The following is a 6,000-nucleotide window of genomic DNA, read 5'->3' on the forward strand; positions in this document are numbered from 1 at the left end:
AGGTGTTTAAATAAAAAAAAAAAAGACAAATCACAAAAAAAAAAAAAAAAAAGATTGTAAAAGAGGAAAAATAACAATTGAGATTTGGGATACCAACCCTAGGATTGAAAGTTAAATTAACCAGTTATATTTATTAAATGAAAGTGACCAAAACCAATTCTGGCACATAGAATGTGCTCAGGAAGTATTTTATATTTAGATTGCTTGTTTTGTTGATAAATATTTTGAAATCCTTTGAAAACCAGTGCTGTATATCCTTCTTTCCTTTGTATCACACATACAAGCTAATAGAAATTGCACATTACTTTTAATGATATTTTAATTGATATTTAAGTATCAAAATCAAATAAATATCAAATATTAAAATCAACTAAAATGTTATTTTAGTTGATTTTTAAATATCAAAATCAAAGCAATTCTATAGAATTAAAGCAGTTGAAAATGGTGTATTAGAGTTACTTTGCAAACTCTAGGGGGGGCAATTAAAATAATATTTATTAAAAAATGGGATTATTTGTTATTGGTATAGGTGCTGTCATTGACATTTCTGCAGTACCCTTTGTTTTAAAATGTGATTTTATTATTAGCCAGACACAGTTAGATCAACAGAACAAGTGAGGGCAGTCACTGAAAACATTTATGATGGACTAGTTTGAATCATTTCAGCCATTAATAGAATTTAGAGTATACTTACATAGTAGGATTCCCTAGTTGCTTGATACTTGACCCCATAGTAACTAGGGCAATAAATAGCTCAATCTATGTAAACTCAGCAAAAAAGGATGTTGATAGAAATGAGTTCCCGACTGGTCAATTTGTTAGAACTTTTTATTTGTAAAGTATCTCTTCAACCATCTCAATTATATAATTATATTATCACTTATGTTTATTTTTGAAATAAAATCTGGAAATATTTGGAGGTTTTTGTATAAGAGAGATAAAAGATAAGCTCTTATGGAAGTTGCTGCTATCACTGGGGCATAATGAACCAAGGGAGAGGTAGATTCTCTTGGATTAGGAATTTCCATTCTAGAGGCCAAGACCATTGACTCTCAGAAAAATAAAAAACTAAAGATAGTATACCATTTTATATTTGTATGAAATGATATCTTTATAATATCTTTTTTGATTGTTACCTTGAGGGGGTAAGGGATTTTTAAAAATAATAATGAAATGTTAGGTAGATGGAAGGCATGTGTCCTATTTCGACTCATTCTGAGCTCCTTATAAGTAAAAGGATGTGTAACATAATCTGATGAGAATATAGTCACAGGAAATGATTGCAAATAGAGTCAAGTAAAAGTTGTAATTTGAAGTTGGAGCAGATTTCTCCTCTTCATCTTCTTCTTAAGCATTGTCAAATAGCAATCTCCATTCATATTTGGGATGCAGAACATCGTGAAGTGGTCCCTGTGGCACAGTTGGGACTTGGTAATGGTTGCTGAGGGACTTTATATGGTACTTTTCAAGTGGCTATAAAAAAAGAAGAAACTAACACAAAGATTAGTGAGTTGAGTTAGAAAAATTACTACACTAACTAACTAAAAATAACTACACTATCATAAGAATGGTAGAGTGTGAGAGAAATAGAATACCTGTCTCAAATAAGGGCAGAGGTTGGGGAAGGAGGTAGATAGGGGTATTGGTGTGGGAACATTGCACTAGGGAGGGTGTTCTGTTTTGTAACTGAAGTCCAGCTACAAACATGTTTATATTCATGGTGCTTAAATAAAGATATTATTTAAAAAGAAAAATATAAGAAGTCAAAACTAGATAAGGATAACAAAACAAACCCATATGAGGAATCTCTTTGGGAACTTCCAAGAACATCTTAAAGACTGACTATCTGTTTTAATAGTAAAAATTTAGTGAAAGGACCTGCTGCTTGAAGTTAGGCCTCACTGAGTCCCAGTCAAGGGATAGGTAAAATAATTTTCTAGGAAATAGTCATTAAAACAGTATGGCATTGGAATAAAGACAGAACTTTAGATCAGTGGAATAGACTTGAGTATTCAGAGAATGCCCCCCACCCCCAGACATCCAACCAAATAATCTTTGATAAAGGGACAAGAAATGCAAAATGGAGCAAGGAAAGCATCTTCAACAAGTGGTGTTGGGACAACTAGTCAGTCACATGCAAAAAAATGAACTCAGACCTCTGTCTAACACCGTGCACAAAAGTCAAATCCAAATGGATTAAAGATCTTGATATCAGACCCAGAACCATGAGGTATATAGAATAACACATAGATATAACAGTCCATGACACCTTCAAGGAGAAAACATCACTGTCCAAACAAGTGGAAGAAAAGATAAATTTATATATTAAATTTAATTTTGTTTTGCTTTGTTTTTTGGGTCATACCCGGCAGCACTCAGGGGATACTCCTGGCTTGGTGCTCAGAAATCACTCCTGGCAGGCATGGGAGACCATATGAAATACCAGGATTTGAACCACCATTTGTCCTAGATTGGCTGCATGCAAGGCAAATGCCCTACCATTGTGCTATCTCTCTGGCCACTAAATTTTTTCCCCATAGGTTAGGAGTTTTATTTTTTAATTTAAATTTTTTTCAATTTAAAATATATCAAACTAAGAAGCTTATGCACTTCAAAAGATATAGTGAATAGAATACAAAGGCCACCCACATAATGGGGGAAAATATCCATTCAATACCCATCAGATAAGGGGCTAATAACTAAGATATACAAGGTACCAACAGAACTTAACAAAAAAAAGCAGCTAATCCCATCAAAAAGTGGGGAGAAGAAATAAACAGACACTTCCTCAAGGAAGAAATACAAATGGCTAGAAGGCGAGTGAAAAAGTGCTCCACATCACTACTCATCAGGGAGATGCAAATTAAAACAATAATCTCACACCACAGAGACTGGCACACATCACAAAAAATGAAAACAATCAATGCTGACAGGGATGTGGGGAGAAAGGAATTCTTATTCACTGCTAATGGGAATGCATCTAGTCCAGCAAGCCTTTATAGAAAACAATATGGAGATTCTAAAAAAAGAAAAACCCCCAATTAAACTCCCATATGATCCAGCTACACCACTCCTAGAGATATACCCTAGGAACACAAAACTCACCTTTTTCACACCTATGTTCATTGCAGCACTATTTACAATAGCTAGAATCTGGAAACAACCTGATGCCCTTCAATAGATGAGTGGCTAAAGAAACTGTGGTACATATACACAATGAAATACTATGCAAATGTCAATAGAGATGAAGTCATGAAATTTTCCTATACATGGATGGATATGAAAACTATTATACTGAGTGAAATAAGTCAGAGAGCGACATAGACATATAGAGTATAGTCGCACTCATCTATAAAATTTAAGAAATATAAAAAGCATTATTGTAATAATGCACAGAGACAATAGAGATGAGGCTGGATTGGTCAGTCCATGATATTAAGATTACCACAAATAGTGCTGAGTGCAGTTAGAGAAATAAATACACTAACAATTATCATGACAGTGGTAATGAGTGAGAGAAATAGAATGCCTATCTCGAATACAGGCAGTGGGGAGGGATATAGAGGGCAGTGGTGGTTGGAATGTTGCACTGGTGAAGGGGGGTGTTCTTTTTATGATTGAAACCCAACTACAAACATGTTTGTAATCATGGTGCTTATAAAAAATTTACTAGGAGAGTGAGATGGTTTGGGGAGAGAAGACTAAGTTTTTTGAAAGAGAGTCTACCAGCAGTTTCAGGAAGTCTTTTATATTATGTCTCTGGGATTCTTAGGTAGGAAGTTTCTGCTTTCTAATTCTCTTTTTCAGGTTAGTTTTTTTCTGGGAGGTAAGTAGGAGAGTTGCTGATTCTGGGAATTAAGCAGCAAAGTGGAGCAACTTTGGGGCTTTTAGCGTCTCTGGGCATGATGATGATGTGAGCAAGGAACGCACAGCTGATTGTGCTAGGAGGGACGGTTTTAGTCTTCTGAAATAGGGACTTGATCTTGGCATTTTCTTAAGGTGATTTTCCTAGACCACTTCATTAAAGATTAATAGTACAATCTGAAGGAATGATAATAAAAACTGTTTTTGAGGCTTACTTTGTGCTAGATGCTGTCAAGTGATTTCATTGCATCTTCACAGCAGTAATGACGAACTATTTTCATTCCTATTCCCACCCCAAGGAAAACAAGACACAGGGTTAAATAACACTCAAAGTCACATGCTTAAGTATCTTGCTCAGATTTTACCCAGGTATTACTCCCACAAACTCCTTTCTCCTAATTACCATACAAGACTAACTAACACAAGTTGTACAAGATTTAGCCATGGAATCTTCTAAAACTTTCCTTGTTCAGTAAGTCTTGAAATAAGCAAAACTCCTGAAAGGATAGCAAATTTTACTCCATGATCCTTGCATTTTATTGTGTCAATTATTTTTCAAAATAATTATTCAGCCAACATTTTCCAGTGATTTAGTCATTGGCATTAGTTTTAAAATAATGTGGTTGAAAATATAAAAAGAGGCTAGTTTCTGCTGTTTGATATGAAATATGACAGATGTCTTGGGCCTGCTCTCTGCTGTCCGGTAGCCTGATATTTGATCCTCTCTGCCAATGTTCCCTGAGGGCTCTTTTTCAGAGGTGAGCAGTCCAGCCCACAAAAGGTGGAGCCAGAAGAGTACTGCTGCTCTGCTTCACTCCACAGCCTTGAACATCTTCTAGCAAATAAAAACCACCATAACATGTAGAAAAATCCACACTACAAGTGTGACAATGGAGAAACAATGCAGGCCAACACCAGGAATAGAGAATGAAGATGGCTACTCTGATAACCTGAAAATTGCCAACCACCGAGTTAGTCACTCAGATATAAAGTTTAGAGAAGAAATATGGAGGATGTTCATACAACTCAAAGAAAGAATAGATCGAGTTGAACGGAATACAAATAAGAATCAAGAGGATATGAAGAAAGAAATTGGAAAACTTCAAACTGAAATAACAGGTCCGAAAAATTAAGTAGATGAAATGAAAACTTCAATGGAAAGCCTCTCTAACAGGGTCACAGCAGCTGAGTATAGATTCAGTGAACTGGAAGATGAGATGCATAACAACTCCATACAGCAGAAGAGATTGGAAAAGAGACTTAAAGCAAATAATCAGACAATGGAAAAATTACTCAAAGAATGTGAACGGATGAAAATAGAAGTCTTTGATAAGCTTAACAGAAACAACATAAGAATCATTAGAGTCCCAGAGATCCAGGAAGAAAATCCCCAGGAAGATTTACCAGTCAAGAATATCATTGCAGGCTTCCCAAGAGGAGGAAGCACCAATCTGCCACCATTGCTGCCCAGACCAAGTGATTCCGTGTTTTCTCATGGGCGCAGGGGCCTCTGGTGGGACGATGAATGCCCGGAGCTGCGGGTCTCAGCCAGGAATTGTGCAATGGGCCTTGCTGCTGCTCTTTGGAAATATTCCAGGCCAGAGAAGATGGAGCCTCAAAGTGTGATGTCCTGTCCCCTGGACACAGTGATCTTCCCTGACGTGGCCATAAGATTCTCCACGGAGGAGTGACCATGCCTGGAGGAGTGACCATGCCTGGACGACTCTCAGAAGAAGCTCTAGAGAGATGTGATGCTGGAGACTTACGAGCACCTGCAGGCAGTAGGGCATTGTATGGTGAATCCTGAGCTGATCTCCTGGTTGGAAGGTGAAGCACATGGGAGGCCTCGAACGGTGCATTAGCAGCAAAAACAATGCCAGAGATCCACCCATATCCCTTCTGCTCACTGGCTTTCTCCAATCAGAACTTCCTCAGTCATTACATGAAACAAAGTCATCCCTTTAAGATCCTCCTAGGAACATCTGCAAGAAAGCAAGCTCAGTCAGATAATTCCTATCCATGTGAGCAGAACCAATGGCAGCAACATTCCAATTCTTGTAATGACATACCAAGGCGTGTCATACCTGAAAATCAAAAGCACAAAGAAAGCTACATACCTTTGGATAAAAAGATGAG

The sequence above is a fragment of the Suncus etruscus genome, chromosome 2 (genome assembly GCF_024139225.1).
Source record: "Suncus etruscus isolate mSunEtr1 chromosome 2, mSunEtr1.pri.cur, whole genome shotgun sequence".
Lineage (NCBI taxonomy): Eukaryota > Metazoa > Chordata > Mammalia > Eulipotyphla > Soricidae > Suncus > Suncus etruscus.